Below are 12,543 nucleotides of genomic sequence, written 5' to 3'. Positions count from 1 at the left end.
TAGATTTGGAGCGGTGTTTTGGATCATTGTCTTGCTGAAAGATCCATCCCCTGCGTAACTTCAACTTTATCACTGATTCTTGAACATTATTGTCAAGAATCTGCTGATACTGAGTGGAATCCATGCGTCCCTCAACTTTAACAAGATTCCCGGTGCCGGCATTGGCCACACAGCCCCAAAGCATGATGGAACCTCCACCAAATTTTACTGTGGGTAGCAAGTATTTTTCTTGGAATGCTGTGTTTTTTTGCCGCCATGCATAACGCCTTTTTGTATGACCAAACAACTCAATCTTGGTTTCATCAGTCCACAGGACCTTCTTCCAAAAAGAAATTGGCTTCTCCAAATGTGCTTTTGCATACCTCAGCCGACTCTGTTTGTGGCGTGCTTGTAGAAACGGCTTCTTTCGCATCACTCTCCCATACAGCTTCTCCTTGTGCAAAGTGCGTTGTATAGTTGACCGATGCACAGTGACACCATCTGCAGCAATTTGATGCTGCAGCTCTCTGGAGGTGGTCTGAGGATTGTCCTTGACTGATATCACCATTCTTCTCCTCTGCTTTTCTGATGTTTTTCTTGGCCTGCCACTTCTGGCCTTAACAAGAACTGTCCCTGTGTTCTTCCATTTCCTTACTATGTTCCTCACAGTGGAAACTGACAGGTTAAATCTCTGAGACAGCTTTTTGTATCCTTCCCCTGAATAACTATGTTGAATAATCTTTGTTTTCAGATCATTTGACAGTTGTTTTGAGGAGCCCATGATGCCACTCTTCAGAGGAGATTCAAACAGGAGAACAACTTGCAAGTGGCCACTTTAAGTAGCTTTTCTCATGATTGCATACACCTGGCTATGAAGTTCAAAGCTCAATGAGGTTACAAAACCAAAAAAAGTGCTTTAGTAAGTCAGTAAAAAGTAGGTAGGAGTGTTTAAAACAAGAAAATGATAAGGGTGCCCATACTTATGCACCTGTCAAATTTTGTTTGAATGCAGATTGCACATTTTCTGTTAGTACAATAAACCTCATTTCAAGGCAGAAACATTACTGTGTCCAACAGTTATTACATATATCAAACTGAAATAGCTGTTTCAAAAACACCAATTTTTAAAAAACATTAAGCTTAAGATTAATAGGGGTGCCCAAACTTTTTCATATAACTGTAACACACATGGATTTATATAGTGTAACCAAGTTGTCAAGCACTTTCCAAGTGATGCTAAAATCGCTTTAAAAGCGCTTGTCAATCCGCATGCAGAAATGCATGTGAAGAACGCTTCACATCCGCATATCCCTGGCAGGAAAAACGCATGTACAATCCGCATGCGTTTTTTCTGCCAGGGAGATGCAGAAACTCTCGGGAAAAATCCGGAGCATTTCTGCATCGTGGGCACATAGCCTAAATGTTTTGTAGTGATAAAGCCCAGACTGTAATCCAATTGAGAATCTGTAGTCAGACTTGAAGATTGCTGTTCACCAGAGGAAATCATCTAACTTGAAGGAGATGGAGCAGTTTGGCCTTGAAGAATGGCCAAAAATCCCAGTGGCAAGAGGTAGAAAGCTCATAGAGACTTACCCAAAATGACCTTCAGCTGTAATTGCTGCAAAAGGAGCTTCTACTAAGTACTGACTTTAGACGGGTGAATAGTTATGCGCATTGAAGTTTTCAGGTATTTTGTCCTATTTGTTGTTTGCTTCACAACAAAAATAAAACCAAATGTTCAGAGCTGTAGGCATGTTCTTTACATGATCTCATGCAAAGCCTTTAAAAAACAATTAAATTCCAGGTTGCAAGGTAGAAAAACACAAAAACTGTGAAGGGGGTGAATACTTTTGCAAGCCACTGTATATCGGATTTTTAGGGTTGGCTGCTGTCACACACTAAAAAAGTGTTCCCCAACTCCAATTTTTGCAAATTTATTAAAAAAGAAAAACTGAAATATCACATGGTCATAAGTGTTCAGACCCTTTGCTCAGACACTCCTATTTAAGTCACATGCTGTCCATTTCCTTGTGATCCTCCTTGAGATGGTTCTACTCCTTCATTGGATTCCAGCTGTGTTTAATTAAACTGATAGGACTTGATTTGGAAAGGTACACACAAGATCTTACAGCTCAAAGTACATGTCAGACCAAATGAGAATCATGAGCTCAAAGAAACTGCCCAAGGAGCTCAGAGACAGAATTGAGGCAAAGCATAGATCTGGCCAAGATTACAAAAGAATGTCTGCATTACTCAAGGTTCCTAAGAGCACAGTGGCCTCCATAATCCTTAAATGGAAGAAGTTTGGGACCACCAGAAGTCTTCCTAGAACTGGCCATCCAGCCAAACTGAGCAATCGTGGGAGAAGAGCCTTGGTGAGAGAGATAAAGAGGAACCCCAAGATCACTGTGGCTGAGCTTCAGAGATGCAGTAGGGAGATGGGAGAAAGTTCCACAAAGTCAACTATCATTGCAGCCCTCCACCAGTCACGCCTTTATGGCAGAATGGCCCGACGGAAACCTCTGCTCAGTGCAAGACATATTAAAGCCCGCATAAAGTTTGCTCAAAAACACAAGAAGGACTCCTAGACTATGAGAAATAAGATTCTCTGGTCTGATGAGACAAAGATAGAACTTTTTGGTGGTAATTCTAAGCGGTATGTGTGCAGAAAACCAGGCACTACTCATCACCTGCCCAATACAATCCCAACTGTGAAACATGGTGGTGGCAGCATCATGCTATGGGGGTGTTTTTCAGCTGCAGGGACAGGATAATTGGTTGCAATTGAAGGAAACATGAATGCGGCCAAGTACAGAGATATTGTGGATGAAAACCTCTTCCAGAATGCTCTGGACCCAAGACTTGGCTGAAGGATCACCTTCCAACAACACAATGGCCCTAAGCACACAGCTAAAATAACAAAGGAGAGGCTTCATAACAAATCTGTGACCATTCTTGAGTGGCCGAGCCAGAGCCCTGACCTAAACCCAATTGAGCATCTCTGGAGAGACCTGAAAATGGCTGTCCACCAACGTTCACCATCCAACCTGACGGAACTGGAGAGGATCTGCAAGGAAGAATGGCAGAGGATCCCCAAATCCAGGTGTGAAAAACTTGTTGCATCATTCCCAAGAAGACTCATGGCTGTACCAGCTCAAAAGGGTCTTTCTACTCAATACTGAGCAAAGGGTCTGAATACTTATGACCATGTGATATTTCAGTTTTTCTTTTTTAATAAATTTGCAAAAATTTCTGCATTTCTGTTTATGTTCAGTCAAGATGGGGTGCAGAGTGTACTTTAATGAGAAAAAAAATGAACTTTTTAGAATTTACCAAATGGCTACAATGAAACAAAGAGTGAAAAATTTAAAGGGGTCTGAATACTTTCCGTACCCACTGTACCTTTAATAAAACCTATAAAAATTTTGGAATAAAATATAAAGTCACATATTTCATTATACCATCTGAATTTTCGTAAAATGTCTTACCTCTATAATAGGTGCGGTCTGAAGGTCCGCTTGCACTGCAGATTAAAAAAAAAAAAAAAAACACATTACTACATGCTTGTAAGAAATAATAACTACAATAAAAAAAGCTTCTTTCCTTGAAGGGAATTTGTCATGTGAAAAAATGAAATTAGCCTGCACATATGGGGATAATCTCTAGGTTAATACTATTCTGAACCCGCCCGGCGCCGACACTTAATCCCCTGCTGTTGGGAGGAAATGAACTTTATTTCTCCCGGCATCCATTGGGTTTCCATTTCAGGAGTGGCACAGGTGTAGGTTCAGTCACCACTCTGTGTATAGTGAGCGGTGGCGGTAACCACATCACTGGCACTGACTGAAAGCAGCTCAGCATTACTCAGTGACGGGGATGCGGTTACAGCTGCCCTCTCTATACACAGAGCGGTGACTGAACCACACCGGCACCATCCCAGTGACTGAACCCAGAACACTACCGGGAGGAATAAAGTTAATTTCCTCCTGAGAGCGGGGTCTAAGTGCAGTGCAGGTTCAGGACGCCATTACTCTGCAGATTAACCCCATATCTGCAGATAAATAGCTTTTTTTCACGTCACAGGTTCCCTTTAAGGAACAAAAAAAATATATTACATCAGTGGAGAACCTAGAAACACCAAGGTGCATTCTGATCATAGGGAGAACAACCACAAACCAATGTTCAAGAAGAAGCAAATAGAGGACAATATATCCATATGCATTTAGCCGTGTGAGATGCCACCAGTAGCAGTGCAGGAAGGATTGTCAAATTTGGTGACAGATCCACTTTAACCATTCACATGCACAGACATGAACTAAGGAAATTTTACATCTAGAACTTTAATATATGAAAAAAAGAGGATAGTCCCTTGCGTAATAAGTTACAAAGTGAAGAAAAAGTAACAGCACCGAAGGGGTTCCCTATAAAGGGATGCTCATGTACAGTACCAATAAAAAGTTTAACAACAACAGTTCACGCAATAATTTTCATTCATTTTATTGGAATGTGCTAATAGGTCCCTTCATAGGTCCCTCACGAACGATGACGTTACTCAGTTACTGATGTCATCGCTCGTGAGACATGACCAGGAGTGATCTTTGAATTGTCGTTCTCAGAATGACGCACCAAAGGTTGCTGTACAGAATCGCGAGACGTCGTGGGATCCCCAATGGTTTACATCACAGCAGCAGGAATTATTATTAATAATAAATTGGTGAATGAGGGAATGTTTCTTGCTTTCATTTAGTTAAATCTCTTTTTATGTCTTTCAGGTTTCCATTTTTGGACAACTTCTAATTGGCTGGATTACGTCAGATCTTCATGTTGATGTTTTTGCTTTTTAATAAATTGGTGAGCAAGGTGTGTGGGAGTGTTTTTTAAAATAAACGATTTTTTCCTGTGTTTTTTTTTATGACTACTGGATTAGTAATGGGGGTGTCTGATAGACAACTCTCCATTAATAACACTTAGGCTTGTTGCTCACTGACATTACAAAGCTGACATCCACCCCATAAACTATTACCCCAATTGCCACCGCACCAGGGCAATCGGGAAGAGTCGGCAAAGTGCCCAAATTGGCGCATCTCATGGATGCGTCAATTCTGGTGCAGCTGAGAGCTTTAATTTTTGGGCTGGGAAAGGGCCAATATCCATGGATCTTCCCAGCTTGATAATGTAAGCCCTGTCTCCTTTACCTAGGCTGGTTATCAAAAGTAGGGGGGACCCTGCGTCATTTTTTAAAATTATTTATGACATACATGTGTTTTTGGGTGCGTTTGCGAGGAGTAAATGCACTTTAACCCCTTTCTGACATTGTCAGTAATAGTACGTCCCTGCGCCCTGGTACTTATGGACCAGGTACCTACGATTACGCACAATGTGATCGCGCCCGCACAGAGGCTGTGCATTTCCGGGGCAAGCAGAGTTAAGAGCACCCCTCTAACCTTGAATACCATGACAACATCTGGGTCACCAGGCATCAGGAAGATAGATAGAGCGTGTGCAATGCACGATTTATCTAACTTGTGCCAGTGCAGGACTGACAGCCTGCATAGCACAAGGATGCTACTGCATCCCTATGCTTTAAAAGCGATCAGCCTGCAAAAAATGAAAGTCCCATAGTGGGACAAAGTGTAAAAGTGAAAAACAGTATCAGAAAGTGAAAAAAAAAATAGTAAAAATATAAAAAAAAATGAAAAAATCCAAAAAAAATAAAAAATATTCTGTACCCATAAATAAATATTATTATGAAAAAAAACAAATGTTAGAAGTACACATATTTGGCATTGCGGCGCCCCGAAAGACATGTCCTATAAAACTATCCCTCTATTTAACCCCTTTAGTGAACACAGTAAAAAAAGGAAATAAAAAACTAATCAAAAAACTATGCTTTATCGTCATACCGCCAAACAAAAAAAAGTGATTAACCGGTTCCCGACCGCCCACTGTAGATAAACGTCGGCGCTTGCTGGGCTCTGTGCAGCGCCGACGTTTAAAAACGGTGGGTGGTCTCGTAGAGCTCAGGACCCCCAGGGTCCTGCAAGCGCTACGATTCCGGTGCAGAGCGTTAGCTCTGACAGGGGACATCATCGGGACCTGATTGGATCAGGTCCCAGTGATGTTAACCCTTTGCTGTGTTCTATATGCCGCTATCTATAGTGATCGCGGCATACAGAAGATGGACAGAGGAGAGGGGGTCGTCTTACTAACCTCTCCGACGATCCCTGATACCTTCCAGGACCTAGGGTTGCTATGGCAGCTGGAAGTCACATGACTGCCTCCAGATCTGCCATATATGGTGTCCTGCCTAGCTCAGCCTGCAGCTGAAGCCAGGCAGGAGACTCTGACTGTGAAACAGTCAGGGAAGATCTCATATAATGTAATACATGTCTATTACATTACATGAGATCAGTGATCAGAAAAATAAAAATTAATGTCCCATACAGGGACTAAGTAAAAATGTAAAAAAAAGTAAAAAAAAATGTTTTTAAATTGTTAAAAAAAAAATTTCAAAATAAATAAAAATAAATAAATAAAATATTAAACCAATAAATCCGTATATTTTTACAAAACCAAAAAAAGTACACATATTTGGTATCGCCGCGTCCGAAACAACCCAAGCTATAAAACTGTCACACTAATTAACTCCTTCTGTGCACACCGTAATAAAAATAAATAAAAAACGGAGCAAAAAAAATGCTTTTTCATCATGTTGCCAAACAAAAAGTGGAAAAAAATGCGATCAAAAAGCAAAATAGAAATAAAAATGGTACCGCTGAAAACGTCATCTTGTTCCGCAAAAAAAAAGCCGCCATCAGCCGAAAAATAAAAAAGTTATAGCGCTCAGAATAAAGCAATGCAAAAAAAATATTTTTTTCTATAAAATAGTTTTATTGTGTAAAAGCTCCAAAACATAAAAAAAAATACAGTAAGTGTAGTATCGCTGGAAACGTACTGACCCGAAGAATAACGCTGCCTGATCACTTTTACCACACGCAGAACGGCATAAAAAAAAACCTCAAAAAACAATTCCTGAATTGTTGTTTTTTGTTAATTTTACCTCCCAAAAAACGGAATAGAAAGCGATCAAAAAATGTCACGTACCCAAAAATGGTACCAATAAAAATGTCAACTCGTCCCGCAAAAAACAAGCCATCACATGACTCTGTCGGCCAAAATATGGAAAAATTATAGCTTTCAAAATATGGTGATGCAAAAACTAGATTTTGCAAAAAAAAAGCGTCTTTTAGTGTGTGACAGCTGTCAGTCATAAAAACCCGATATAAATCTGGTATCTCTGTAATCGCACCGACCCGAAGAATAAAGTAATCTCATCACTTATACCGCACGAGGAACGGCGTAAAAAATAAATAAAACCAATTCTTCAACGGCTACTGATCGCAGTAAGGCTCTGCTCACATTTATCCTGCGCTTTGCGCTAAGCGCTTACACCAGAGTTTCCGTGTAAATCTCTGAAATACGTGATTCAGCCGGAACCCTTGACGGAAGATTCCCTGTAATGAGGCAGATATAGGCCACTGTGGATGCCGTCTAGCCTAGGATCCCACGGTGTCATTTGTTTTAGGCGAGCATAAAAGTGCGGTTGGCCACAGTTTTGTGCACTTCTGAAAAAAAGGACACCACTAAACAGAGGCCAGACGGAGTCCAGAGTAACTCTGCTGCCTCATTACAGTGAATGGATCCCGCAGGGGTTTCATCTGAATTACATCACTTGGAAATTTAGATGGAAACCCCGATGTAAGTGCGCCTAGAGCGCCGGATAAATGTTACGTAAAATGTTCCCAATAAAAGCTTCAACTCAGTCCTCAAAAAAAGCTAGTCCCCACTCAGGTCCATCATCTGTTAAAAATATAAGGGACTTCCAAGTTACTGGTAGCAGAAAGGCTCTGGAAAAGCAAAATGGCCCTTGCCCCCCAAAAGAAATTCAGAAAATTTTGTGCTCCCAAATCCAAATGCCTATTCTACAATAATTTGTTCTCCAATTGTCAAATAGCACTCCGTCCCCCCCAGATCTCGCCATATGGCTGAGCGGTACGATACAGCCACATATGGGGTATTGCCACTTTTAGAAGAAATTGTGTGACACATTTCGGCACCATTTTTACCCTTTGCCCTGTGTGAAAATGTAAAATCTGAGGATAAAACATTTTTTTGTGGTAAAAATATAATTATGCTTTTTTCACTGCCCAATGGTATAAATTTAAAAATTAAAAAATACTCACTACTTCCCTAGATGAATTCCTTGAGAGGTGTAGTTTACAAAATGGGGTCACTTGTGGGGGTTTCTGCTGTTTCGGCATGTCAGCGACTCTTCAAATGTGACATGGTGTCTGCAACCTATCCCAGCCAACATAGCGCTCCTTTCTCTTCCGAACCCTGCCGTACACCAAAGCAGTTGTTTTCCCCCACATATGGGGTATCGGCATACTCAGGAGAAATTGCACAACAAATTTCATGGTGCAATTTCTCCTACTACCCTTATGATAATGCAAAATTAAGGGATGAAAAACGTTTTTGTGGGAAAAATGTGAAAATTTTATTTTTACAGCTCGATATTATAAACTTCTGTGAAGCACCTTGGGGTTCAAGGTGCTCACCCCACATCTAGATAAGTTCCCTAAGGGGTCTAGTTTCCAAAATGGTGTCACTTGTGGGGGGTTTCCACTGTTTAGGCACATCAGGAGCTCTCCAAACGCAACATGGCGTCTGCTAATTATTCTGACTTTTACATTCAAAAAGTCTAATGGCGCTCCTTCCCTTCCGAACCCTGCAGTGCGCCCAAACAGTGGTTTTCCCTCACATATGGGGTATTAGCACGCTCAAGAGAAATTGCACAAAAAAATTTGGGGTCCATTTTTTCCAGTTACCCCTGTGAAAATAAAAAAAATTGGGTCTAAAGTAACATTTTTGTGAAAAAAGTTAAATGTTAATTTTTTTCTTCCACATTCCAAAAATTCCTGTGAATCACCTGAAGGGTTAATAAAGTTCTTGAATGTGGTTTTGAGCACCTTGAGGGGTGCAGTTTTTAGAATGGTGTCACTTTTGGGTATTTTCTGTCATAAAGACCCCTCAAAGTGACTTCAAATATGATGTGGTCCCTAAAAAAATGTTTTTGTAAATTTTGTTGGAAAAATGAGAAATCGCTGGTCAACTTTTAACCCTTATAGCTCCCTAACAAAAATAAATGTTGGTTCCAAAATTGTGCTAATGTAAAGTAGACATGTGGGAAATGTTATTTATTAACTATTTTGTGTGACATATCTCTCTGATTTAAAGGCATGAAAATTCAAAGTTTGAAAATTGCAAAATTTTCAAAATTTTCGCCAAATTTCCGATTTTTTCACAAATAAATGCAAGCTATATCGAAGAAATTTTACCACTATCATGAAGTACAATATGTCATGAAAAAACAATCTCATAATCAGGGGAATACGTTGAAGCGTTCCAGAGTAATTACTTCATAAAGTGACAGTGGTCAGAATTGAAAAAACTGGCCCGGTAACGAAGGCAAAGACAGGCTCTGGTGCGCAGTGGTTAAAAAGACGAATGTAAATAAAAATAGTACCACTGAAAATGTCATCTTGTCCTGTAAAAAAATAAGCTGCCAAAAAATCTTGGGTATACACCCGAGAATTGCAGATGCTCAAGTGACATGCTCAAGTTTCCAACCCATATGTTTTGCGGCTGTTATACAGCCCAAAAAAACTTGAAGGGATTGCCTGCCATGCACGAGCGATCCCCGCATGGTTTTTTTTTGGGTGTCTAACAACCATGAAACATGAGGGGCGGGGACTCGAGCATGTCACTCGTGCACCCGCAATACATGGTGCTTACCCGATGCAAACTCAAGTAGCAAGCACATGCGCTCAATACTAATGACAACTTATTCAATATGATGACCTAATGGGTATCAAATTCTGTGTCGTACCTCTGGGTTCAAAATGTTCATTATAACCCTTGATAAAATCCTTGAGGGGTCTAGTTTCTAAAATAGGGTCATTTGTGGGGGGTTTCCACTGTTTAGGTGCATCAGGGGCTCTCCAAACATGACATGGCATACGCTCTCGATTACAGCCAATTTTGCGTTCAAAAAGTCACACCGTGCTCCTTCCCTTCTGAACCCTACCGTGCGCTTAAAGAGTGTATTTTCCCCATATATGGGGTATCGCTGTACTAAGGAGAAATTGCACAACAGTTCTTGGAGTCCATTTTCTCCTCTTACCCTTGTGAAAATAAAAACATTTGGGGCTAAAACATCATTTTTGTGGAAAAAGTGATTTTTTCATTTTCCTAAAAAGTGATTTCTTTATTTTTAAGAGTGCTCATCACACATCAAGAGAAGTTCCTTGAGGGGTCTAGTTTCCAAAATGGGGTCACTTGTGGGGGTTTCCACTGTTTAGGCACATCAGTGACTCTCCAAACTCGACATGGCATCCGCAAATTATTCAAGCAAATTTTACATTCAAAAAATCAAATGGCGCTCCTTCCCTTCTGAGCCCTGCCATATGCCCAAACAGTGGTTTTCCCCCACATATGGGGTATCAGCTTCTTCAGGAGAAAATGCACAACAAATGTTGTGGTTCATTTTTTCCTGTTGAAAACCCTTGTGAGTGAAAATAAGAAAATTTGGGTCTAATGTAACATTTTTGTGAAAAAAGAAAGGTAAATGTTCATTGTTTTCTTCCACATTCCAAAAAATCCTGTGAAGCACCTGGAAGGTTAATAAACTTCTTGAATGTGGTTTTGAGCACCTTGAAGGTTGCAGTTTTTAGAATGGTGTCACTTTTGGGTATTTTCTGTCATAAAGGCCCCTCAAAGTCGCTGGTCAATTTTTAACCCATTTTAACCCATTTTTAAAAAATGTTGGTTCCAAAATTGTGCTGATGTAAAGTAGACATGTGGGAAATGTTATTTAGGGGGTGTGTCCAGATGAGGAGCTGAGCGGCCGCACATAGACCCAGCTCCGAGCTTCCACCGTCGAATAGCGGCTCACAGCGCAAAAAAAAGTAGAGGACTACCTTAATATCGTGCAGCACAAGCTCCGGTACACTTTGGGCGACCATGGGGCGCACCACAAAAAGCAGAGATGTGGCACAGGGCAGGATCTCGGTCTTTGTGCCGACACCCTGTAAAATCCAAGATGGCTGCCGTAGAACTCATCATGCAGCCAGAGGCGGTGCAGAACGCTCCATGAGGTCTGATTCTCTGCTATCGGGTCAGACCTCACCTAATAAAGAGCGGTTATAGTCCGAGAAAAGCACAGGAACATCGCCCCCTGACAGAGGACCCATGTGGATCGCCATCCTGCAGCCCAGAGACCTCCAGACACCAAACAGCAAGTATCAAATGCACCTGACACATGGCACAGCTCTGCCCCCATTACAGAGACCACACTGAAGTCACTTTTAGGGGATCTTAAACAGGGCATACACAGTGATATTACCTCCACCTTCACTGCATTACAGAAAGACATTGTGCACATTGGAGATAGAAAAGCACATACTAAGGAGGAGTTCACTACTGCTCACAATAATCTGGTTGACGCTAATAATGAGGCAGATGAGGAGATTAATGCACGGAGATTAAAGTTGGCGGATATGGAGAACTGCTTCAGACGCAACAATCTACATTTTAGAGGGATACGGGAGAGTATTGCTGCAGACGCACTGAAGGAGTTCCTAACGGACTTTTTTACTGCATTAATCCTTGAGAAGGATCAGCGGGACCTTCTAATAGACAGGGCGCACAGGATCCCCAAACCCAAAAGTGCCCCCACCTCTGCACCCAGAGATGTAATTGCCCGGCTTCACTTTTTCCACTTTAAAGAAGCCATAACCAAAGACGCGGCGGGAAATCCAGAGCTTCCGGACAGGTTCAGGAGCATCATGATGTTCACTGATCTGTCTGCTGCCACCCTGAACAGGAGGTGCGAGTTTTCTACAGCGACCAAAATCCTGCAAGACAACGAGATCGTGTACAAGTGGGGCTACCCTGGAAGCTGATCATGACTAAGAAAGGAGTCACACATGTCCTGACATCTCCTCGGCAGGGAATGACTCTGATGCAGAAGTGGTCGCTGGCGACTGTGGAAGAAGGGACAAGTTCTCTAATAAAGAATAAGAAACCGCCGATGTTGAGGAAGGAGTGGATCTGAACAAGCAGCAAGCTTACTTTCCTAACCGTTGTACCCTCAATTTAGTTGCTCTACCTAGATCTTTTATTATTTTTTTTGAGCAGATCATACAACTATTTTTTCCAATACTCTGCGGTAGCACGAGAAAAATATTTTTTCATTCTCACTTCCCCTTGTATACCGGATAGCGCGGCATGTCCAGTAGGTTCACTTAGAACCGGACTCTATTCTTGGAACTGTTATAGTTATTTATATCTTTTGAGATTTGTATTTTGTTATTTCCCCATTCTTCCCTAACTGTCTAGTGGTGACATATAGATTTTGTCTGTATTTTGTATATGGTACTTCACATTTCCAATATCAATGTGAAAGGGTTAAATAGTCTGTTTAACCCCTTAATGACCTTGCAA

This window comes from Phyllobates terribilis, unplaced genomic scaffold, assembly GCF_046119375.1.
Source record: "Phyllobates terribilis strain yellow unplaced genomic scaffold, ASM4611937v1 Scaffold_15__1_contigs__length_34870131, whole genome shotgun sequence".
Taxonomy (NCBI): domain Eukaryota; kingdom Metazoa; phylum Chordata; class Amphibia; order Anura; family Dendrobatidae; genus Phyllobates; species Phyllobates terribilis.
This window is presented reverse-complemented; position numbering follows the sequence as displayed.